Raw genomic sequence first — 27,276 nt, 5'->3', positions numbered from 1 at the left:
CTTTTGAAATGTAAAGAGTGAACTTTTAATTGACTGAGCGAGTGCTTTGCTGATTTTTGATTAATATTACAAAATAAATCAGAGGGAGATCAAGTTGAACAAACAAATATGTATTTGATTTGCAGAGTTAAGCATAAATGTTTCATTAGCAATTACTTTCTCTGCTTCGAATGTCTCGCAGGACGCTGTGATTTGGGACAAGACCCCCGCCCTCCTCGTACGGAGCGCAATTATTTTGTCCTTAATGTTTCATTGAAGTTAAAAGCCTTTCATAATTCCCTACCACTTATTCTAATACATTTAGCTCCTGGTCTGTAAACTTCAGATTCCTCACTCTGTCCTCCTTGGTCGCTGTCATTGTGACAAACTCAAAACCGTACTTACATTTTCTTTCGCACGCATACACAGATACTATAATATAATACAGTGCGTGGAAACCTCATGCATAATCGCGCGTGTTGAACACTGCGTGCTGAATTCCGCGCGTTGTGACTATTTGCAAATGAATCATTTAGCACGCCTTTAGTGCATATTATTATGTTAGTGAATAGAGCGGCCACACCTTTCTTTTTGCACGCAGAATGGGGTTCCCTTACCACGCAGTACATCAGGTAATTTACTGTTCTTTAGTGCATGAGGCCTAAAATCAGGAACTCCATTTTACTAGGGAAAGATTGTGCTCCTCAACCCTGGTCAATTTAACAAGACCTGAGGGATGAGGGGATACACCGAGTTCCAAGATAATTTAAAATTTATGGGATTACTAGTCTTTTGTTTGTTTTTGTTTTTTACTGTAGAAAACCTTTTTTCAGCTTTTGTTAGCAAAAACTGTAACTCGATTGAAGAAGAATAAAAAGCAAGCTGGCCGGCTTTACATTAAAATGAATTCCCTTGAACTAGTTTTCTGAAGCATGAAAAAATTAACGTTCCACACTCTAAGGAAATGCAAATTGCATTCAAGCTTGGCATTCTTCTTTTACGCAAAATACCCAATTAGAAAGTGACAAGAAGGTTTTCTGTGAATTTCTTACAGTATGTTATTTAATAGTGTGTCTTGGCTTTCCCAGATGTTAAAAAAGGGATATATATATATATATATATATATATATATATATATATATATATATATATATATATATATATATATATATATATACACACAAAAAAAATCATCTAAGTTTTTAAAGCCAGCTTATTTTTAGTTGCAGAAAAATAGTGCTAGGAGAATTTCATGAAGATAGACTTCCACAATGTAATTAGAACAGATACAGGAAACATCAAGCAGACAAAAATCTTCAAAGGATTTGTTTTTTTTTCTCCTCAAAATACAATTGTTCAATACTGCTGTCAGCCTATACACATTGGTCCATCCTTCATTGCTAAAGTGTTCCTGCAACATATGGTAGACACTGTAAGCCCATTCTTGATGAGAGGCGTTGTTCACACAGTTTATTAGTTAATTTTCTTTTAGATCAATTTTTCACAAGGCAACTTTCCACTGGACACCACGTTTCCACATAATGTACACCACGAAACAAGTCTGTCAAACTTTTTATGCTTTTTATTGCAGTTTAAGGCATATCACTTTAAAACAAACTACAGTACATCTTTCTCAGGTTTTTTTTTTTTTTTTAATGAATTTCCCTGTTGGAGAGCATTAGTTTCAAACCCACTCACAGTTTGGGCTGAACACACAGTTAGAAAACACGTAACTTCAATAGACACCCAGTTCCACCCTGTTTATCAGATTTCCCAACCATAGGGAATACCTACAGTATCTTCGAGTAAATATATACAGTGACTATATAAACCTCAAACCTACAGCAACACCACTGAACTTGACTGACCCACAATATAGGCTAATCTACTTGCATACCTCCGCTATCAGAAAATAAACCTCTTATAAAATCCACATTCCATTGCGTGTCTTTACTGTAGGTGTCCAAAGTTGACTGTATATTTACTATTATGCACTCATCACTAATTATAAAAAAGGTTGAGAATGATTTGTTCCTTCGCTGTTCAGCTCCTGCTGTGCAAGTAAGACAAAATTAAACATGCCGGGCTAGAGAAGAAAAGGACAGCTCGGGCCATCAAGGGCATCATACAATGCCAGAACATAAAAAGGCAATTGGCTTTAAGGTTACAGAGTTTAAGTGGACAGATAGATTAAAACATTAACACATGCTCATCCAATCACACTGACGCATTCATCAAGGAATGTTGCTCCCAGTACATGCATTAAGCAGCAACACCACGTCACAATCTTTTTTCACTGTATTTATTTATACATTTGGTGATAATATTTATAAAAAGGGTCAATAAATCATCCCAAGAGAAGAACACCAGCAGAGTAAAAGGGGTGCAGTGTTTAGATGGGATGCTGTTTAAATTATTATACCCAACACATTCACTTCAAGCAACAGCCTTTTCAACAACATGCATAATTCAGTATTTGTGCAGGCCATTGCTTGAAAAGCCTAACACAGAAATAATCCACCAAAAACAGTTTTACATTAAAACTACACTACAATGATTCAGACCCCTCAGGAACGTGACATTGAATAATGATGAGTTTATACACGTCTGGATATTTTCACTTTAGTTTAGTCTTGGAAAAGGACAGGTTTCAGCATCAGTGTCTTTAAAAGCAGCTAATGGATGAATACGTACATTTTAAATATTAAAACTCATTCAACCTGAATTGTGTTGCTGTAGACGCTTTTGGCAAGGAGCCAGAAATCCATACCATACTCCAAGCACTCCTAAGTGGTGCATAGGCAAACATAACAACATTTGCTGTGGGACAACTCTGCCCTTTTCACTGTTACACTGTGTTTTTTATATTAATGTTTACATCACTCAAACCCTTCTAATTCAAGCAAGCTGCTACTACCAAGATTCAAAACGTAATTCCAGTTTTCTAAAATGTAGCTAGAGAAAGATAAAACTGCTAGGTAGCCTACTTTAGTATTCTTACAGTTGTTTTATTTTAATGGGACACCCTTTAAGGTTTCAGGAATTTACAGTATGAGGGCATTGATATTTTACTGGATGGAAAAATAATTAAAAATCAGCAACGCTTTACCATATTTGTTTTTTATTATTTAAAACACAGGAAACAAAATCATTACATTATTGCAGTTTTGCATCAGCCATCATTTTGAATTCCCGTAGGTCTGCAGGTATGCCAATTTAAGATTCCTGTTGCATAGCCATTACAGATATTAATGGCTGAGGAGGTACTGGAGTTTTTCCTCTAATGGTTTTCATAATCAATTACTTTACAATATAAAATGCATACCGTTTTATTCCTCTTGACAGTTCTCATGGTTTCCAAAGCTTTCCAGTTAAAAGCAAGCAGTGGTGATAGATCTGTCACTCTTTACCTTTTCTCCTCTAATTTCTCTGGTGGGGGGGGGGGGGGGGAGTAACTCTTTATCCCTGATAAAACACCAATAGACAAGTCAGGCTATAAACATCTTAAACATCTTAATTACCCCACTAAATCCATGAAAGGAGGTAACTATATTTGGACATCCACAGAAAGGTTTAAATGATTCAAAAAATATTTCATTTCAGGATGTTTCAGACAAAAGCCCTTCTTCAGCTGTGTAGAAAGAAAAGTAAACACAGTGCAGTAAACAAGAACCAGTTCAGATCACGTTGGTATCAATTTGCTATTGCTGGAAATGGACAGGAGCAGTTTCAAACCATTTTTAACTCAATCCGGCTGATGGAAACAAGTCACAATCAAGTTTGTAATCTGGATGTCAACCTGCTATGCAACAGGAGTCATATTTCCATCCCTGGTGTTCTATTTACTGCCCCATGCAGCCTGTAGTGCTTGAAAATACTGTAATGTACATTTTTAAATACAAGCCTGGTACAGTGAACCAGCCATCGAGATCGATTGTAAACCAATTACGATATAAAGAAGATTAAATGGTGACACACAAACTATCGCTCAATTCAATCAAGTGGTAATGGGATGATTTGCAACACTGGTGTAATCTCTAGGTGCACAATACCTGTGATTGGTAATATTATACAGAGGTCTGCATTCATGTTGGTATTGTAATATAATCTTCATATAAATGAATGCAAGTGAAATACCTTTTTGTAGCACATGACACTGTTCCGTAAATAGAAAGCTTCAGCTCTTCAATAAGAAAGCTGTACAGTATTTAATCCAATATGACTGCTATACCAGAACTTAAAATCAGTCTTTATTTTCGCCACAATTTAGAATGCCCAATTTTTTTTCCCCCCTCACAGCTCAGGAGACCTGAAGGTTCAGTGGGTGTCCTCCAATCCCACGACCAAGCCAGCTTCCTCTTTTTACACCCATGAACTCAAGAGCGGATGTCAATGAGCTACCAACCTCTGAAGGACAAAGGCAAGCCCTGTACAGTAGGTGCCTGCTTCAAAGTTCTGTTTTTACCCTTGGTTCAGTTTGAAGACAAGACCCTCTGCTATAGTAGTAATAGAAACATGTCTTTCATAAAAGCTACAGTACATTTAAACACAAAGCTGCACTTGATAATTTCACTGGTCTTTTGTTTCTTTAAATAAATATTACACAATGGAAACAGTGTTTATCCACTTGCTTACAGCCCCAAAGCCATATTCCACTATGCTAGTTAATGTGTGCTCTTGCTGTTCGATAGAGAAACAAAAGTGATATAGTTCGGTGCAGCACAATATAAAAGGCAGTTATTCTTTCAAATTAGGATTTAACGTGTAGTCCTATTAAACCAGAGGCTGAAAAACAATTCTCCTGAGCACTGTGAATTCATTCATGCTAAAGATGCATAGGCCTACTTAGGGTTTCCCTGGAGGCAAGACTTTAGTGAAACATTCAACAAAAGCTAATAGTGCTATGCACACATGAAGAATGGTGTTTACAATTACATCACATTGTGCAACGTCCAAGGGCTTGTGGTGGACAAAGGGTGGTACTGTAGGAATTATAATATAGAAAATGTCAAGGTGGTTTACATTGTGCACCGTCTACTCAGTCAAGCTGAGCGCACAATAACTCACTGAGCCCGCTAACCCCATCTCAATAATAAAATCCACTGTTCTACAGTAGGCTCCTGTTCAGATCACACAGGAAGAGATAAGGCAGCTTTGAACTCCATGTAAGACTGCATCTTGCCACAGAGTGAAAATATGTTAGCACTAACAGACCAACTTATACAGTACGGGGAATAAAAAAAGGGAAAAATATAACCAATTCAAAATCAATACATCCAAATCAAGCTGCCAATCAAGTGCCCTTTTTAAATACAGTAATGCACCAGTAAATACACTGTTTGAAAGTATTAGCATCAGCCACAGAGAAAGTGAGGGTTTGACAGGGATTTCTAGACTGTGAGCAATGAGAATCTAGCATTAAAAAAACAAAAAACTCCTACTGACAACACATGTTTTGAATGGGATCACTTTATGATCGGGGGGGGGGGGGGGGGGGGGGGAGTGTTGCATGCATGGTGTGAACAATTTCTTAAATCCACTGTAGTCCACATCAAGACATAAAAAGTGCAGCTTGCGTGCAACTTTGGAATGCCAAAAATACGACAGGATAAATTCCACATTAATCCTTACCCAAACCGGCTGTTATTTATTAAAAAAATTTCAGGCATGATTTGACTACTAATTCTTCAGGTTTTGCATTTGTCCAAAAACAATGACGTTATTCTCTCTTCACATCATTTGAATATGCATGAGTTGCTGTTGGGACAAGTCGCAAAACAAGTTCTGTGCCCAACTGAGATGCAAAAAGCAACAGACCAGTATGGTAGACAGCTTCTGTGCAATCCACCTAACGTTGCTGGCTGCACGTGAAAAACTGCAATGGTACAGTGGTCTTAAACAGGGTATACAGTACTCAATAAAATATGAGCTTTAGAATCTGTGGAATTGAACCAGAAATCACATAACTGATGGACTGTCCATCAGTGAGGTTTAGGAAGGTGATGATCATAAGCTTTGCTGCCTCCTGCCTCAGGACTGAATAAGAATGAGGCCCTTGCCTTTGTCTCTGGTTAAATATTTAAAACAAAAAACCAAAAAAAAAAAAAATCAGATAGGATCTTGATCTGACCTAGCAGAGGGAACTTCGCTGGGTTTACAGTAAGTGTTCCCCACCTTCCTCCAATGAGACCCGAGAACTGAAAGATCCTGTGCTGACCACTGATTGGTTTTTTTTTTTTTGCACTTGCATTCACTGTATCAGTTTTTAACATCTCAGGGTTCCTTTTCACAGCTATTTTGGACACTAGAGTTTTTAAGATGATCATTTTTTTTTCTTAGATGAAGGTTAGAAAAGTCCAAGGGTTCTACTCAACTGGTCTAAACACTGATGGATCTACAAACCACCACTATTTAAGACAAGGGCCCTTATGCACCAAAGGGTCTTTAGCGTATTTCTGTCTGTTAAAATATGCAAAAAGCAGCGAGGGTCTGATTTTAATGAAGAGACAGCAATATTGAGATCATTCACCAGTTACAGTAGATCAATTTTCTCCCTAAAACTGTAACTGAATTAAAGGCTAGAGAACAAATCCCCCCTAAAAATAAAGAAATGGCAATCTCTTACTGTCTTCTGGTAATTCAGAACCACCACAACACTGTGTTCTGTACATTAGCACTGTAAATGCACTTGGTGTTCAAGAGTTTTTCAAATTTACAGCTGAAGTATACCTGAACTGCAGCCGTGAAACACTTACTAACCGTAATGAAAATGCGGCTAACTATGTACAACATCTTCCACCATAAATTACAGCCATGCACCTTGGCCAACACATTTTCAGATCCACTTAGTGAAGATACTGCTTACTATTCCCCAAAGCTACTGCCATATATTGCAACTGGCCTCATGAATCACATTGCTTTCATCGCTGTGGGGCAGTAACCTCCCAATGTTAACAGTGGCACCGTCTCCCATCACCCGTGTTAGGGACGTTACTGTAGGACACTTCAGCTGCTTCATAAGTCTTTACATCCAGTCCTCGCTCTGATATATTATTCTGATCACCATTTAATAGCATTGCTGATCTTGATAGCAATCCACCCTCCTTCCCCATCATTTTCTTTCTTTACTATGCACTGTTTGTTATTCCCCTTGGTGCACCACAAACTCATTGCAATACAGCTGGACCAATTGAACCCTACTGTACTGCTAAAGGTACACAAAGGTTTCTTCACTTTTAACTCTCCAAAACACATTTCTTACAATGTTTTGAAGTGGCAGCCCTTTTGAAAAACTACCATACTTCTAGCACCAAACGAATATCGGCAACTAATCTGAACAATTTTCAATTTTGTATATTTAGAATTTGCCCCTTCAGAGGTGAGGCCCACATGGTGTATCAAAACGGGCAAGTTGTTCCAGCAATTAAAAACAGATGAGAGGTAAAACTGAAAATGAAAAACAACATCACTCCAACCAAAACGACAGCAGAGCAATTAGTAATTAGTCACCAATTAATTACTAATTAATCAGTTACAAATTAGTAACTAGCCTAATTAATTAGTAATTACTTCCACTGCTCTCAGTGCACCTATTCCCTAATAAAGGTCTACAAGCTGAAAAATTGCCTTTATCCAAAGTCCCTTTCAGCGTGTATATTTGAACCTTTATAAATGGTTTTATATGCTCATTCAACACCCCTCCTTAGAGTAACTGTACAATGATTGTGATTTAACTTACCGAGAAGCTTTTGTGAACGTATTCACACTGGATGTAATTCATGGTTTCCTACAGTTTTTGAGTTGCGTTTAATGACAAGTAGAGATACAGAAACAAAGCTTAGATTTGCAGTCAAATCGGTTTAAAAAAAAGCTTCCTAGTACAATAAAAGTAACAATTTGCCAGAACTTAACTGTCACTATTGCCAGACACAATTCTTTCTTTTTTTAAATTTTTTTATAAAAATGTAATCCACACATCCAAAAAGAAATAGTAACTACAGAATAATAGGCAGGGGCAAAGCTGATATTGAACACATTTAAAAATCTAATCTGATTTTCAAATACGATCCATTAGTTAAACTATTTAAAAGTAAAAAATGTATTTCTCAAAAGAAAAAACAGCATGCGATGGCCTTTTCACACTTGCACACCCGAGCCGAACCAAGCCAAGCCGAGCCCACCCAGCGCGGCTTGGGTGTGTTCGCACAACTGTTCAAAGTAGATGCTGCACTGTGGAACCTGACGTCAAATTCAGTGGACACAGGCGCACAGAGGAGTGGTTAATATACTGTATTTTTTTTTAAATGACCATATCGGTATATTTTTTCACAACACTGTTTCACGCTATGGTTTAGTCCTGTATTTCTCAATTTCTGTGAAATCTTTTGGTAGACGTTATTGTTTCGGACAGTACAAGTTAACCCCGCCCCCAGCCTTGAATCCAAGAACCCCCCTTTCCAGGACTCAGATCTCAAGCCACCACCTTTAATATGCCAGCACTGAATTGTATAACATCCCACTCTTGCTAAATTAATCAGATAGGATTTTATTTAAGACAGACAAGATGGCACTGGAAATGAATGGCCTCCCCATAACGCAAGCTCCCTACTGTAGTCTTCATAAACCCCTCACTTCAGCCTCAGCACTGACCTATCCGTCCAACCTAAATGTTAAGACTAATCAGCATTCTCATTCAAATTTATTGAAGTCCTCCAGCCATTAAATAATATTTATATCAATGCTTTGGCATCTTAATCTTACAAACTACTGTGTTAAATATTTTAAACCTGAATAGTGACCTATGTACTCAAATGTTTTATCATTAGCATTGTAATCACTCATTCTCTTAGCTCTTGAATGTGCTTCTTTATGAAAGCACTTCAAACATGGAACCTAGTTCACCAATAGTGTACTGCAAAAGAAAGGAACCTGGTATTTCACACACTATGCTGTCTCATATACATACTGCAAAAGGGCCATCTCGTGACACGTTTTTGCAAATTACAACTTACAGCAGCAACAGTTTAAATAAAAAAAGAAAAAAAAGCTTTGATTACAGGCTTCAAAGGATAAATACAGAGGTAAGAATAAATTAGGCAGTAAACAACATTTTAAATCAACTTTGCTATTTTATCAATTTAACTCGAGCTGTTAATTAACTGTAATCTTCCAGCCAGAGTGCAGGCTTCAAATTCTCGCATTCCTTCTTCAGATAAAATGCCAAAAACATGTATCAATTTAGCCTCTCAATTACACACAGTATCTTTTCCCATTTAATTTCTGAAATGTAATTAAACCAGGCATTTTATTTAAGAACATAAGAAAGTTTACAAACGAGAGGAGGCCATTCGGCCCATCTTGCTCGTTTGGTTGTTAGTAACTTATTGATCCCAGAATCTCATCAAGCAGCTTCTTGAAGGATCCCAGGGTGTCAGCTTCAATAACATTACTGGGGAGTTGGTTCCAGACTCCCACAATTCTCTGTGTAAAAACATGCCTCCTATTTTCTGTTCTGAATGCCCCTTTATCTAATCTACATTTGTGACCCCTGGTGCTTGTTTCTTTTTTCTGGTCGAAAAAGTCCCCTGGGTCGACATTGTCAATACCTTTTAGGATTTTGAATGCTTGAATCAGATCACCGCGTAGTCTTCTTTGTTCAAGACTGAATAGATTAAATTATTTTAGCCTGTCTGCATATGACATGCCTTTTAAACCCAGAACAATTCTGGTTGCTCTTCTTTGCACTCTTTCTAGAGCAGCAATATCCTTTTTGTAGCAAAGTGACCAGAACTGAACACAATATTCTAGGTGAGGTCTTACTAATGCATTGTAAACATTACTTCCCTTGATTTCAATTCAACACTTTTCACTATATATCTCAGCATTTTGTTGGCCTTTTTTATAGCTTCCCCACATTGTCTAGATGAAGACATTTCTGTGTCAACATAAACGCCTAGATCTTTTTCATAGGTTCCTTCTTCAATTTCAGTATCTCCCATATGATATTTATAATGCACATTTGTATTGTCTGCGTGCAGTACCTTACACTTGTCTCTATTAAATGTAATTTGCCATGTGTCTGCCCAGTTCTGAATGCTGTCTAGATCATTTTGAATGACCTTTGCTGCTGCAACGGTGTTTGCCTATTTTTGTGTCATCTGCAAATTTAACAAGTTTAATCACTATACCAGAACCTAAGTCATTAATGAAGATTAGGAAGAGCAGAGGACCTAATACCGATCCCTGTGGTACTCCACTGGTTACATCGCTCCATTTTGAGCTTTCTCCTCTAATCAGTTCTTTCTGTAGTTACCTGGTTCGGTTTTGCCTCCCTTTTTTTGGGTCTGTATTACGTTTGCAATTCTCCAGTCTGTTGGTAGAACTCCTCTCAAGAGACTGTTGCATGATCTTGGTTAGCCACGCTTAAGGAAAACATCACAAGGACAATCGCTTAAAGTTTGCAAAGCAGCATTTGAATGATGGATATGAGTTCTGGTCAATGGTTTTGTGGATTGATGATCACGCTGGCCACACTGATAGTTGTTACATTTGGAGAAAAAGTCTGGTGAGGCGTACAAAGAAAAGAACACCATACCTAATGTCAAGCATGGAGGTGATAACATCATATGGGGCAGTTTTTCCTCAAATGGCACAGGGAATTTAGTTCCAAGACATGGTACCAAAAGATATTGGCCAATCATCTGAAACCCTCCGCTACAAAACTGGGTTTAAAGCGCAACTGGACGTTCCAACACGACAACGACCCAGAGCATGCATCGAAATCTTCTTCAGAACGGTTAAAGAAGAATACAATCAAGGTTCTGGAATGGCCTAGTCAGAGTCCCAATCTAAATCCGATTGAGAATCTTTGGTATGAGTTGAAGAAGGCTGTGCACAAGAGAAGTCCTCCGAATATGAATGAACTGGAACAATTTTGCATTGAAGAATGGTCAAAAATCACTATAGAATCATGCCAAAAGCCCATTGACAAATATCGTAATAGTTTAAAAGAGGTTATTATTGCTAAAGCTGCCTCAACTATCTATTAATTTAATTTTCCTTGTCAGGGTATGAATACTTTTGAACTAGCATTTTTTGAGTTTTGCAAAAAAATTGCTGAAATAAATAATTGTAGACATCTATTTCTTGTTCCTCATCCACAAAAGCAAAACTTTTGCTAAAAGATTTTTCCTATAATTTTGTTTGAGAAATTTCTAGAAATTATACATTTCCACTGGGGTATGTAAACTTGACTACAACTGTATATTGGATATTCATTTTGATCTGTGGAGAAGAAAAAACAAAACAATACCAGCTAGAATAGCCTGTACAACAATCCTGAGTAAAAGCACTCTGAAAGAATGTTAAATGCCTCTCCTTTTCTGTCAGGACAAGAATGTTCTCTGGTTTCCAATGGCGATTCTCCGGCTGGGGAAAAATGCAAGCTGAAGCATTTCCACTCAAAACCATTTATGTCATTTCCAAACCTATCTGATTTGTTTCAAATCATGTGACCGGTGCTGACCTTTAAATTCTCCCCTAGTCTCGCAATCTTTAGCTTGGACAATCAAGTTCAATTAATGACAACCACAAGCTAACTCACCCCTTCCCCCACATCAGAAACCTACAGTAGCTTGCTGCTGTTTGTGAGAATTACTTGGCATTATCTACACAGCTAAGTAGCTCTTCTTTGTGACATTGCCCTTTCTTTGCAATAAACAAAGTGGTCATAGAAAACATTTTCATAAAGTAATACAGAAGTCTCCGGCTAAGAGAACACCTCTCAGGAAGCAAGAGAAGCGTTTTCTTAGGGAAAGTGTTCTTTAAGACAGAGACATAATATGAATCAATCAATAAATAAATAAATTAAAGTATTAATTGTCATGACATACATGTATCAACATATGAAATTACCTGAAGTAGTAAGAGAAAAGCAATAGGCAAGTGTATGTTAATAAACTAAAATAATAAAAGTAACGTTAATAAACTGTCAAACTAAATTAACCTCCACACATGTTAAAAAATGCAACAGCAGCTCTAGATTCATTATCAATACATGTACAGGAGCAATATTCATGATGTGCACAACATTATTTATTTAACAGAATGGTGAAGCAACTCACCAGAACGGGAAACACAAATTGCTCAGCAACGGCGCTTTTTGACGCTTGTTTACATGCCATTTTTTAATGTTGAATTGCGCTCATGGAAATCAGAATACAAAAATTGGACTTATTGTTCCTTTAAACTGTTACTGTGAAGGAAGTTTTTTCGGGTGTTTTTATAAGCATTTTAACTCAATAGTGATAATAGTTAATTATTCCTCCCCAAGTCACTAATACTTTACCCTGCTACAATTTCTAGTGTTGATTTTTCCTTAGGTAGGCACTTTTATCATGGTGTGATCAATAATAAAAGCAAATATTGGTTTACAATTCCCTAGCTTTGCAGGTGACAGTGTGATACAGAGGGGGGCCAGTCATGTCACATGTCACCTGCTTGTGCGTCATTCATCTGAAAAGGCTGACCGCCCCCCAAATGGTAATTAGATGTATCAATGGTATGAGCATGTCCTTTTTCTCACCTATTTATCCACAAAATAAAGCATTTTAAGTATGTGGGGGGGGGGGGGTACAGAAAATATTGTGATGTACTGTAGCAGATTTCTGTTGGGGGACACTGGGTGAACTTTTAATATTTTGAATTTCGGTCTCAGAAGTGATCCAACGTAAATCAAAGAAATACTAAATAAAATAACTGACTAAATAAAAATGCAGGGATGGATGAACGTGTTCAACCTGTAACTGGCCACCCGCTCGTCATATTCAGTTACAGGGAGTATTAGTACAAAGAAAGTATAGGCCTACACCAAAAAAGGGCAATTGTTAAAATGTGTTAAAACCGACATCGTTATCAAAACGTGACACAGCTACCAGCATTACTAAAAAATAAATAAGCAGGTGGTATTTCCACTGTAAGCTCCCCATTTACAAGAAATGAACTAAATAAAACCAACATTCACTTACTAAGTGGTATGAAATGTTTCTCAGAGGCAGCCCTTACCTTAGAAATGTCTAAAAGCATTTAGTGACAAGCTTATAATTTAAATAATTGAACACCTTCTGTAGAGTGTATTTGTGAAGCTTTTAAGATCTTGCACCTGTAATTTCTAGGTTCAGCATTGTGTTCTTCATCAGAATTCAATAAAATAACTTTTCTGTCTCGCATGATGATACTGTACAGTATGTCTGCATCTGATATTTCTTTGCATTTTACACAGCATTCCAAACCAAGCCTTGCATCCCAATACCCTGGTCACAGAAAATGTTTGACCCAAGAACCTATTCCCAGGCAACCCAGATCAGTTTCCCGCAATTATTTTACAAAAAGGTATTCATGCCTTGCATGCCTCTCTCTGCATTGAGAGTCCAATATAATCCACTCTATTTACAGAACACAAAAGGTGTTAAGCTTTAGTGCCATTGGTTTTTTTTTTTGTTGTTTAAGAAAACAGAAAATTGTGGTGCAAAGTGGATTTTAAACACTTTGGATGAGTAATTTCTTATTTAATTACAACCCAACCCAATTTATTGTCCTTGAACAACCAAATTAAAAATGACCCCCCCCCCCAACCACAAATTACATGAGGAAACCCTGTCTATGATTCAAGGTACAGTACAATCCAGTAGAAAGTGGTGGAGGTTGTGGTGGGAAGGGTTAACAGAAGACTACAATAGAATTAGTTATTTCTCTACTTTCCATTCTTCAAGTGTATTCATTATTTACATGAAAGCTTTTCATTTTTCTCCAGGGCCATGCTCTTTTTAAAAAGGGTCTGTATGAAGATTTACTACTAGCGCAGTGCAATCTATTTTTTTTCCTTCTACAAATGAGTTTTGACAAGCTTAGATTATATTTGTTTTTAGCTTCTTCCATAACAGCCGTAACACTCACCAAACAAACAGACTAATAAGCAGCAGATTTGTGTAATTACTGTATATTATTGGTATGAGACTGTTTCTTAAGCAATGCCTTTTTAAAAAAAAAAAAAAAAAAAAAGGAGGTAGATTCTGTACAATACAGGAAAAAAAAAAACTTAGCACCTTTTACTTTTCTCCCCCATTGATAAACAAACCAATAATTCCTGTGGCTATCCACTTGTGTTGTTTATCTTAAAGATCCTTGCATGACCAGTGTAATGGCATGTACGAAACCACCAACAGTCTTCAAGCACAGGAGATCTGGATTCAATAAACAAAGTCTAATTATCTGGTGGTTTGCAAACTACTCCCATGGTTTCACACAAATGGTTTAGCTCTGCTAATATTCTGCTACTGTAACCAACCAGAATGCTTACTCTTGTTCGCACCTAAAATTACAAATATTTTTAATTCTCCAGAGTGGCAAAGCGACACTGCCATTGAATGGCTCTTCAATTGGAAAGCAGGTGCTGGACAGCGGCTGTGCTGTTAATTAGCACTGACAAAATGTACCTTTTGTTTACATTTGAGAGTTTAGCAGTAACTTAGCTTCTTGGAAGGAAAGCAAAGGCAAGGGCAAGTGCAAATGAACACCACCATTTCTGGGAGCTACTTTCAGCAACCTGTGAATAAGCTTGACTTGTGTCTAGTCACATCCTGTCCTTTGCAATGAATGCCTGCTTTGCATAGCTGGTTGTGAGCTCACCTTCCTTGCACTCACATGATCAGCCTAGACTGTCTCTTCAAATAATTCCCCAGCACTGCTGCTCTGGCTTGGTTATACAATACCCTGGAAACAGCATGGTACAGTCTATGATTTCCCTCTCCTTGACTCTTTCACACAAGCTACATTGCCCGTCTAAATCAGCTCCAACAGACAGCACCTGTCCCAAATGCATTTCACCTCTTTAAAAGCATACCACCGTGCTAAACTCCTGCTGCTTCGTTTACTGTGCTCCTACTGAGTTGTGTAACATCAGTATGTTTGTACCATCAGTAGATACAGTCTAAGGCACTGTAATTATATTAATATACTGGTTACAAGAGATGATTTTAGCCATACACCCATCTCATAGTCACTGCCTGGGCCTTTCAAATCTGCCCTAGTGGCAGCTGCTGTAACATTCTTCCTGCCTTCAGGTTGTTCTGCGAATTGGGTTTATAATGTTAATTATAGTGATCATTTCAGTGTGTGCCCCAGCTTGTTTTGATTTACGTTAGTCCTTTTTGCCTGTTGTACTTTACACGCAATGGAGACATGAGCTGTTTTATTCAGAAATTAATAATATACTGTACTCTGTATCTTTCCTTTAATACTTGGGATTATTCCTAAATTTCTACCTCCCACGTCTTGGAGTTTGTACATCCTTGCATCTATGGTTCAGCACTTACTGTAGCTAATTTCAGTTCTAATGTTAGGATTCTAAGTAGAAATATTATATATATATATATATATATATATATATATATATATATATATATATATATATATATATATAAACAAGAATTGTGGGAGTCTGGAACCAACTCCCCAGTAATGTTGTTGAATCCTTCAAGAAGCTGCTTGATGAGAGTCTGGGATCAATAAGCTACTAATAACCAAACGAGCAAGGATGGGCGGAATGGCCTCCTCTCATTTGTAAACTTTCTTATGTTGTTTATGTGTTTATGGGCACCTCCTCAATCTGGCCTCCATCCACGCTGTACCTTTATCCGCTAAAGCCAGATAATTCACTCCCTACAGAAATACCAAGTTGTTCAGTATTTCATGTTGTTACTCTTGACTGCAAAACCTGACATATGCGAATCATTTATATTGCAAGAAAACTAGACTGGGTTGAACTTTGGTACAAAAGTGAGCCTTGTCGGGCCAGAGGCAAGTAATTTAAAAAAGAAATACTGTTGGCGACAACTGACTGTGCTGGCACCTTGCACTGGCTACGACTGAGATTGCAGAGTCTGATTTAACTGTATTCCTCAAGGAGCTCACTGAAGCTGTTTTTTCCTCAAACTCCTGGGGTGAATCAGATTTAATACTCCTCCCCAACATTCTGAACGTTTTATTTCACCCTGCTAATGCAACATAATTCGGTTAAATCGAAGATATGCTGAGTAAATATGGATCTACAAAATGCACTAAATTACATTTGCTTCAGTCAGGAAATTCTAAATGGAGTCTGCAGCGCTCTCATTGCGAGGAAGTGTCATCCATTAAATCCGCCGTCCTTTTTGCAGGGGGTTTATCAGGTCAATTTAAATAAACGAGAACCATTTTGGAGGGGTAACGGGGGGATTGAAAGACACTCCGGATTCCCCGTGTACAAAAACAAACAACATTTAAAGGTCTCTAATTGAATTACCGCCATCCTAAACTTTAAGGTAACAAAAGAAGAGTTCACGATAATAAATTTCACATAACGTTGATTCATATTGTCCTCGTTAGAAGATACAGTAGCATAAGAAATCATATTTGTGCAGCTCCGCGTTTAACATTTTAACGGCACATAATATTTTAAAACTTGCACGCACCCTGGTGTACCAGGCAGTATTCAACAGCTGCAGCACTCGCTACTTCAAAACATCATTCCATATCTGAACAAAGTGACAAATCCCACATACAGATATACACATGACAAAGAACAGGCAGATTAATCCTCGAACAGCCCTCGTCTGGAATTCATTCCTTACAGATATAGCGTCTAATTTACTTGAAAGCAACAATCTTCTTAGACAACCTGCTTAAGATAGGCTTAATGGTCTAAGGCTAAGTCAATTGTAACCCCAAGAATTCACCGACTACATAATGTAACACTCTGGTGACAACTAGCAATCAGTAAGTACCCCCCCCCCCCCCCCCGGGTAAAAAGAAAAGATAGACATAATTGTATTTCTACTACATAATAGAAATTTACAAGCACTGCAGTCTGTCTGTAAACCCGGTTTAAGAACAGAATTCCATTTGCCAATGTCATGATTCGCGCGACATATTCATAAAACCTGCATGTGTAACTGTACTAAACACATTACCGATATCGATGTACAGGTGCATTTCTTATAATCAGATTACCTGATTTGATGAAGCATATCGTTTTTTTGTATATATTTAAAATGACAAAATGCAGTTCCAGTTACAATTTCTTTAATTGTCATTGGGACCTTCAATTTGAATTATTTCCATCCGAGACAGACACAGACAAGACACCGACGACACCATTTCAAACACAGTACCGGACGGGTGTGAACATTTTGAAATGTTTGAAAATAGAACATATGCAAACCAGCAGATTTTATTTTTCGTTATCTGAAAATGATTCGAGTTGCCATCTGCATGTTTTCAATGACAATACGAACCTTTTCAAAATATAATTATCTTGTTTTCTTATAATATCGTGTTTAGATTGTCTCATTAACAAAACTTACTTATACCAGTAATTTACCATGGCTGTTATGAGCACAAACAGAATAACAAACGAACTGCGCTATTAAACACAAAACAAAAAACAAAATAGGTTTAATAACCAGTTGGTCGCTGTTGTAAATATGGAAGCTACCTGGAAATAAAATGCGTATTACTGGAGTTTAGACAAATCGTAACCGAGCAGTAAACGTAAGTAAGCTATAAGCATCTAAATTGTAGTGTTTTAAACCAACACCGACCTCAATGTATTATTTAAGTATAATTATTTATACATTCATTCACGAAATTACCGCTCCTGGTCAACAGAATATAAAGTAGAAAATGAAAGATCTACTAACATCCATGAAAAAAGCATACAACTTATAACAAAAATATAATAATAAATAAATAAATAAATAAATAAATAAAAAACAGCTCTAGAAAACAGTGGCTATATTTCATACATGGACATTTAAAAAAGTTATTTTCAATCGATCTAACCTCTAAAAATTAACCTGATTTTAACGGACTACGTTTTACATGCATAGCTATTTCATGTGGCACTTTTTATATCGAATACAATGATCTGAATACAAAAAAGTATTTAAATTATCATTTAAATAAAAATAAATAAATACACATTTTTAAAAAAACTCACCGTGTCTCTGTCCCTCTACCGTTTGCATTTCTCTCCCCGCTTTTCCCCACTTCGCTCTCTCGATTAGGTTTTCAACGTATAAAATCCCCCTTTTTAATGAATGATACCAATGACGAATCCAGGGATAAAGGCAAGACCTTTATCTCCCAGTCTGAAGTTTATAGATAATCCTGGAGACGGTTAATTGTTATTGGTTTTGTTTATATAAACAATAATCTTCTCGTGTATATTTTCCACTCGAAGCAGCGGGTCTCCGAGTTTTTCCTACTCACTCACTCTCTTCTCTCGCTTGCCTGCTTTCTCTCTCTCTCTCTCTCTCTCTCTCTCTCTCTCTCTCTCTCAAACACACAGGGGGATCGTGCGCGCTCGGTCATTTTCGGATATTTTCGTTATAGGCGTTATTCGACTTTTTCCGTATAACCAACCACACCGTAATATTTATGTGTAAAGAGCAAGCAGTGGTGTTCAGAAAAATATAGCGTTATAAGTCCCCACGTGTTGCTACAACTGTTTAGATAACATAGCTATCTGTAATTTTTCTTTGGATTGTTAACATCCTGACAACTTTTTACAGTTTAACTTTAAAGTCTGTTTCAAAGCTCTTTTCAAAATGGCTGCTCTAGTGCACTGGGGTTTGAGATCTGTCTTCTAAATTAGGGTTTCCCAATCCTGGTCCTGAAGACCCCCTGTGTCTGCTGGTTTACATTCCAACTGAGTTCTCAATTACTTAAACTTCATTTGCTTAGTTAGACCTTTTTACTTGTTTTCATTTAAACAGTGATTTTACACAAAATCGTTTGATAAGTGCGCGTTTTCAGCCTTTTGACACAAGATTGACAGAGTTTTATTTAGCTTATTGTGTGTCGAGTTCACAGGCGTCGGAGACCGGTGGGCCAATGGGCCACTGCCAACGCACTTTTTAAACTGGGGGGAGAAACGGGGTGGGGAGGGTGTCTCCCTGCCCACCCACCCACTTTTATATATATTGAATCTCATTGTTATTCCAAAACACACTGACATAGGTAAGTCAAATATAAATCCACAAATTAATACGACACCGTAACTGTGTTGATAGACAATAATCCTAACGTTTCGCTAGCAGTGCCGCCAGCTTCTACAGAGGTTCACTGAAGCTTTTTACAAATCATATGGGAAAGAATGAGCGCAGAGAAGCCGAGTTTATGTGTGGTAGCGAAGGTTGCTGCATTCGTCATCTTGTAACACTGTAAAACTGTTGAAACAGGTTGAAACATTTGTTACCATTTCATGTAATTTGTGTCCGAAGCAGTAAATAGAAAAATGCTCAAAAGTGCACTTTGTCAATAAAATATTTAAACAACAACACTTTTCAATATATATAAATAAATACAAACTGAATACTGCGTTATAATAACAAATTAATAGCTATACAAGTATTATACTACATTGGACCAAATTAATCAATGGTCTACGGTAAATGCTGCACCGCGTCCAACCCCCCGCCCCCCCAAATTCTATTGGTTAGGAGCTTTAGTGAAATGCATTTTGATTGGTTTGTCTTGGATGAAGGTTGGCACGCAGATATTTGTATTGAACTCAATATTTCGGAAAAATAAAATAAGGTAAAATAAAATAATAATAATAAAAAAGTTGCTAAAATACAAAATATCGATCTTGACCTACAGAACAGACTAACTGCCGTTTGCTTGTGTGCAAGACGAATTCGTCTGAAATTAGAACGGGTCTGCAAAGGGTTAAAGCTATAAATTTAGCATTTAATTAAAACTGAAAAATATATATTTTTCTGTCTAAATGTTACAGTACTTATGTTGTCTTTATGACTGTAAATCTTAAATCTTAAGTGTCATAAAGATTAGTCTTATGACGATGTAACATTAGTATGTTACAGTTAAACTAACCTTAATTTACACCCTGCCGAAAGCATATTTAAGTACTTACATGTGGATTTGTCTTGATAAGACATTTAATATGCTGATAACTATAAATTTGCTTTATGGTTTCGTGTAGAGCGCATTCACTGTAGTCATATGAATCTGCCAGTGATTGTCAAGTTTATGTATCCTGCTAGAACTGCACACATTGCAATTTGCTCAAAGCTTTAAATTCCATGCTGGTAAGCTGGGCTATCAAATGTATTTCCTACTGTAATAATTCCAAATTTTTTTCTGGCTGCACAACGAAAAGAACGATACAAGACCACATATTTTACCCCCGTGTGTAAGAGACCTTACCTAGACTGACATACAAGACCTGGTGTCATCCCTTATATATATATATATATATATATATATATATATATATATATATATATATATATATATATATAAGTTAAGTAGCCTTGGTCTTGGTACCATCATGTGCAGCATTCCATTATATTTTCATTATAAGCTGTCTTGAAAACTTCATAGCAAATTACTGTAAATAGAGTAGTGTTTTTCTTTTACAATCGTTATTATACAATGGATTGAAAATGAATGCTTACCACTCCCAGAATGCATTTCATTACATAAGCAGGTTGCAGTTTAAAATGTGTTTCTGTTCATAATAAATTATTATGGTTAAATGGAGCATTGTTTAGATGTTTTATGAAGGCATGATTTATATGAATGAACAATTCAATAGGAAATCATGGTCATGCATATTTCATGTTATAATTGAATCTTAAGTGTTTATGGAGTCTGATAAAGTAACAGAAAAGGTCATGGTATATCAGCCCAAGAATCCAGTGCAGTATTTTTCCATGCTAGTTATGGGCAGAGGAAAATGTAGCCCTGACCTTTAAAACTGGGGTATCAGGACTACATTTCCCAGCCTGCACTACACTGGAGGACTGGGCTGGTTAAAGGAGAAACACCTGTAAAGGTAATGAGCCCCTGTATAAAGGCAGGGGAAATCCTATCTGGAATTGTTTGTGTTTGGCTAAAGCTATATGGGGAGAGGACCGTGTGCTGTCCTTGAAAGGTAAACTATTGAATCTGAGTATTTACTATTGTCATGGTAACCCGGCAAGCAGCTTAGCTGCAGCACTCTGAGTCTGAGGAGGTTTTTGTTTGTTGTTTTGTGCATTTATTTGTGTAAATAAATAAACAACCAGGCAACATCCGGTTTTCAACTGTATTATTGTTGTAAGCAACTTCTTTGCACTAGACGAGGACTGTGAAAAAAGTCCCCAAATTAAAGTGAGTCCCCAAAATGGTATGCTCTCTCACAGGAGTTATGGATGAATTGAAACCATTGGCATTCCTCTTTGTTCTCCTGCAATTAAACTTTCAGATATAATTATATTAACAATCATAGAATATTTATGATCTGAATTTATTGATAAATTGATCCTCTGTCATCCACAGAAATAGGAAATGTCAACTCAAGGTCATAGAGCAAAGCTAAGGGTCAGTATAATGTAGATGCTAGGGCTTGCTGGCTTTATCTTGAAGTGCCCCACAACTGACCTGGGCAAGCACACTGTGGACCTTATTTTGAGCTATTGATCATTCATCTCCATGGTCCTGAAGGAGTATCTCTTCATTCTTTGGCCAGGCATGTTTCTCAAAATAGCTCTACTGTAGGTGTTTGGAGGGCCGGTGATACACAGAGTGATCCTGAGAATTTGGACTTGAGGTCACTTTTAATGATTGGAACAGTGAAGGATCTAACTTCAAATGGTGTTTTCAGTTATATTTGTATTTTATAATTTGTAATCACAAAACATATATACTAGTAATCAGTATTTTGTAATTTCATTACAAAATGCTTAAAATACATAATTTATGCAGCAAAACATATAGCACTTATTTTTCTGTCTGCATTGAATGTTTTTTGTTTGTATTTAAATGGCAATTAAGAGTTTTTTTGCATGTTGAATTGAAGTGATATTTTCCCTTGTATTTTGGCCATGTTTGTATATTTGTATTTGTAATCCAGGGCTGGCAATGGAATGTGAAACAAGCAATGTGATTGGTCGAGCAAGGTTCCAACTGTCCGTATATTGTTTGTATACGGACAGTTGGAGCCTTGTCACATATTCGAAATCACAGCGCTGCCTCACAGAATTTAAAGTACCGCTATCCATCTTGTTTACAGTTACAGATGTACAGTAACTATAAAACTGAGTGATCAATTACCAAACAAGAACAATTAAATTAATTGGAAGATAGCAAAACAGAAAACACTTAAAAAAAAAAGTATTTTTAGTGGGTTGTAAATGCTACAGAAAAACACCAAAAGACACTTCTGCACATTATCCACCCTCTCTGACACGAACCTTGAAACATTACTGAACTCTGCATTTATAATCCAGGTCAAACAGTGGATTTAAAAAAAAATAAAAAAAGAGGGCCTTTTCAATGGCAATGTGCAATTCAACACATCAAAAAGGATATTTAATAAAAAATAAATAAAAAAAAGCCCTAAAAATTACTTCTGCTTTTTTAATTTTAAATCCACTGTTTGACCTGGATTATAAATGCAATAAGGCTCTTCAGGGTGTCCATATACGTCAAATATACAGACTTCTCAGGGGTTGGAGGCGCCCGTATAGTCAACATATACAAACACCCTGTTGGGCCTTATTGCATACTTATACAATAGCATTTGGTGAGATTTTTTTAATAAATAGCAAAGTTCGGCCTCTTAGCACAGCTTGGACCGAACTGGCGCCGTCTAAGCTGTATGACTCATCCTGCATTCCCAGTGGCAGCGCTTTAACTGGATGAGCCTCTCAGGGACCCTTTATGTTTATTATTTATTAGGTGACTGCCACTGGATCTAAAATCAGAAATCTCACTGCTCGCACCACTCCCAAGACCAGAAATATATTAACAGCATTTGTCTTGAAAACAAACAGCAGATCAGTCATTGAGGGAGACGAGAAAAGCTCTGTGATAAGGAGGTGTTTTTTCCAGTCCATTGAAAATACTTTGAATTCATTACATTACATTATTCCGATACTTGTCTAAGAGAAAGTAGAACTATATAGATACATTACTTCAACGTAAGCAGATGCTCATTGCTTCAATCAATGTGTTCGTTCAACCAGTACAGAGGCTCGACGATTCCTTGATTCCAAGGACACAGCTCCTGTGAAAATAAATACTATCTGTTTTAAATTGCTTCCTAATAACATTGTTTATCAATTGTTACCTAATCAAACATTTGCTGTTTAGTTCTAATTTTGTAGGTGGAGCTAAAGTAATGGTCTGATTTACATGTTAATGAATTGAATGTATGAAATATCAAGTACTAGACTAGCAATAACTTGTGCTAAACCATGTCCAAGCCATGTTGCCTTACAATGTGATAATCTGTTCTCTATGTAACACTCTAAAATGTGACATACAGTACCTGCAGTACTTATTAGTGCCTCTACTCTGTTCCCTGTGTCCAGGGATAATGAAGAATAGAAGTGACAGGAACCTTTTAAAAGGGACTTTCTTTAAAAATATTAAGCAGCCCTTTTGTAAACACTTCTTCCTCGCTTATCATTGACAGACTTGCATGGCTGTACACTTTTGGGTTTGGGTGGTATTTGAGTCCATTGTGTGGCATCTTTTTCCATTTGAGATCAAGCCTGGATTTGTACAGGACATCTGCAGTTAAGAACATAAGAAAGTTTACAAACGAGAGGGGGCCATTCGGTAGTATTTATTTCTTAGCAGACACCCTTATCCAGGGCGACTTACAATTGTTACAAGATATCACATTATTTTTACATACAATTACCCATTTATACAGTCGGGTTTTTACTGGAGCAATCTAGGTAAAGTACCTTGCTCAAGGGTACAGCAGCAGTGTCCCCTACCAGGGATTGAACCCATAACCTTCCAGTCAAGAGTCCAGAGCCCTAACCACTACTCCACACTGGTTGGTTGTTAGTAGCTTATTGATCCCAGAATCTCATCAAGCAGCTTCTTGAAGTATCCCAGGGTGTCAGCTTCAACAACATTACTGGGGAGTTGGTTCCAGACCCTCACTATTCTCTGTGTAAAAAAATAAATAAAAAAGTGCCTATTTTCTTTTCTGAATGCCCCTTTATCTAATCTCCATTTGTGACCCCTTTTTTCAGGTCGAAACAGTCAGCTGGGTCAACATTGTTAATACCTTTTAGAATTTTGAATGCTTGAATCAGATCACCGTGTAGTCTTCTTTGTTCAATACTGAATAGATTAAATTATTTTAGCCTGTCTGCATACGACATGCCTTTTAAACCCGGGATAATTTTGGTCGCTCTTCTTTGCACTCTTTCTAGACATAAACATAAACTCCTAGGTCTTTTTCATAGATTCCTTCTTCAATTTCAGTATCTCCCATATGATATTTATAATGACACCATCTTGTTGAACAAATGTCACTGGGAAAGAACTCCTTTGGGTCCTTTAATGGTCACTTATTCATACACTGGCTTATGGTAAAACTAGTGTTTGGTCCAAAAAAACAAAACAAGTATTCTATTTGATAACTACATTGTAATCAGTTACCATCATGTAGTAACTACATATATTACCATGTAATTAAGCGGTAACAAAGTTACATTTCAGTTACTATGTGCATACCCCAAAAGTAGATTACCACATGTGGTAGTAATGTGATTACTATGCCATATTGTGAGTGGTATATATATTATTTTTTTTTTGTTATTTTTTTTTTACAGTATATTACAGTATATAACAAATAACTAAGGGGAAGTATGGTCAGCTGAAGGAAATATGAGCCAACAGTGACCCTTTGAACGAGGTTGAACACAGGGTATAGTTGTTAGATTCCAACCATAACTATCGGACAGAAAAGATTTATTTAAAAGCAGCTAGCTAATGCATTTAAAAAACTGGATATTAGGTACTCACAGAATCAGCAAGTAGAAAATGTATTTCAGTCTCTTTAAACGCGAGCACTGGTGAATGTTGTGTTATACCTTGTTCGATTGAAAGGGGTTTATATTGCATTTCCTGTAATGCTAGTATACATGTAAACATGTAGCCTTGTCTCACAGGTAGTCAGCGTTTCAAGTAACAGAACAACAGCATATCGCTTTTACCAAAGACAAATACACTTTAACGTCCTCCAGTGCTCTGGAACAAAAACAGATGGATGGTGTTTCCCAGAAAGAAAAAAAATAAATAAGGAATTGGAAAAGGATAAAGGGTAAAGCAGAGCTTTGGGAACTTAAACTTGGCAACTTTCAAAAAAGCATTCGGATATTGAAAATCAAAGCCAACATTCCAGCACAGGGTGACACAAATAAGCCTGTGATATGAAGGAAATGCTTTACTCTTTTGTTGGTTGGAAACTACTCAGGCAGTTTGAACAAGGGAGCTTGGGCACCAGCTTGGGCAGTCTCCTGGTAAAAGCAGAAAAGAGAATTAGCTTTGCTTTGTTCTACAGATTATTGGAATGAAGGCAACACAGTTTAACTGTTGGTGATGTGGATCCTCTTTTCACTGACCCAAACTGTGCCTATTCATAAAGGATTACTGTACAACATTTATTGACATGCCATAGCTTTATAACTAGGGCTTTCAATTTCACCCTGCTTCTAAAGTTGTAAACACAGCACCACAATGCTAATGCGTTGTGGTATTCCTGCCAGGCTAATTAAAACACATATGTAACTACGTACATAAATCATTTTTCAGTTTGGTTAAATGCAAAGTGACAGTGCTTTCATGTGCTTCTTAAAGTATAGTATTGGTTGAATGTTGTGAGTGCATACCATCTACAGTGTTTTTTCTTTTCCTGATATCAGAGCTACTGCTTGACATACAGGGAAGTACAATGTATATTCCTACACGCTCTGCACAACAACAGATTCTGCAGATGGAGCTAGTGCTGGACACGCCAGCCCCAGGAATCCCAGGGCTTAGGGTTCAGTAATCCCAAGGACGCCTGCTGCTCGGCTGCCAATGTTGCTGCCTTAGCAGAATTCAGGCGCACATTCTGAAAGGCAACACACAGCTTAATGTGTGATGAAAGGAATGGTTGATCCCTATTAGGAAAGGGTCTTACATTGTTAAAGAAATACAATACAGCAGAGCATAACAGAAAACATACCATCTCCTGGTAGCATCAGCTTCCAAATACACGCAGGGTTACTGTACCTTTCAAGCAGGCCTTCAGGTATGAGAGGACAATTTCCATCAATTCAGAAGGTGATGTGCCCTTTATCTTCGTTCTTCCTCATTAACCAGATGAATATCACTCCTTACACATAGCCATGGGGTCAGCTGCCCTGTCTCTCTGAACTTTGACAAGGTTTTTGGTCAACCATTTTATTAGAAATGTTCTGTTAGTGTATGCAATAATACGGTATTGACTACTGCACGCTTTTTATAGCCCAGTTTCTTATTTTGTAAATGTGGAATTTTGTAAAGTTTAAATGTCTTTCTCTGTATTCCAGATAATCCATGTTATTTCTGTTTTTCTTACAACAACAACAACAAAAAAAACCTTGGGGTGAAATTGGAAGTTTATATAAATGTTGCTCTAGGACAGGGGTTTTCAACCGTGGGTACGCGTACCCCTGGGGACACTTCTAAGGGTCATAGGGGGTACGCAGGACGACTCAAAAAAGAACAAATAAAAATGAAAGTAAGAGAAAATAATGATCTTGAATTTTTTAACGGTATTATATATTCTCTAAACCACGGTGTATTCTTATTTAATCTTTGTTTAGCAGCTCAAAGTTGACCGCTAATGGGGGAAAAAAAAAACACACACACAATCTATCATGTCCACATTTTCAACCTGTACGCATGCGCGATTTCGATTGCGTTGATTTCCACTCTGATAGGTGAAGCACAAGGCGTCTGGCGATCGGGCCTATTGAGCGCGCTCTGGGCTGCTCACGAATTTTGCTGTTTTCGACTTGTATCAGTGAAGCACAGTGTTTTTGCGTTTTTTAGAAGTGTAAATGCTCTGGTAAACATAAATAGTCATCACAATACTTATAGTTGGACGGTTTATATTTATTACCGAGGCTGCATTTTATTAACAGTAATAGCGGCTGGTTGATGCGTTCTGTGTTTGATACATTTCTTACTTGCAATAGAAAAACGAAGGAAAACAAAAAAGTCAGAAAGTGCAAAGCAACATAATGTTATATAGAGTCCCTTTGGATCATTTTTAGTTTGTAATTATAGTTTTATCTTGATGTTAATGTTTTTGCTACTGTAAACATTTTAAACGACACACATAATTATGCTGAGGTGGGAAGTAAATAGTAACTTGATAAACAGTGCAGACTATTTTGTATTATTTATAATGACTTTTCC

At 37.1% G+C, this 27,276-nt stretch overlaps 1 protein-coding gene across 10 annotated transcripts in view; it reads right to left on the bottom strand.

The window, feature by feature from the left end:
* Positions 1-18,409, bottom strand: part of LOC117408471 (receptor-type tyrosine-protein phosphatase F-like) — a 169,019-nt gene extending 150,610 nt beyond the window's left edge. For 4 of the 10 annotated variants that reach the window (XM_034013498.3, XM_059031591.1, XM_059031592.1 and 1 more), the window contains exon 1: positions 18,014-18,409. The gene's annotated coding sequence lies outside the window, so the exon portion shown is untranslated. The remainder of the gene's footprint in view (positions 1-18,013) is intronic. The other 6 variants (XM_034013532.3, XM_034013542.3, XM_034013565.3 and 3 more) reach the window with 3 other exon arrangements.
* Positions 18,410-27,276: the final 8,867 nt, after the last annotated feature.

This window comes from Acipenser ruthenus, chromosome 10 (genome assembly GCF_902713425.1).
Source record: "Acipenser ruthenus chromosome 10, fAciRut3.2 maternal haplotype, whole genome shotgun sequence".
NCBI classification, from domain to species: domain Eukaryota; kingdom Metazoa; phylum Chordata; class Actinopteri; order Acipenseriformes; family Acipenseridae; genus Acipenser; species Acipenser ruthenus.
Note: the sequence above shows the minus strand (reverse complement) of the source record. Positions and strands in the feature narration are given on the sequence as shown.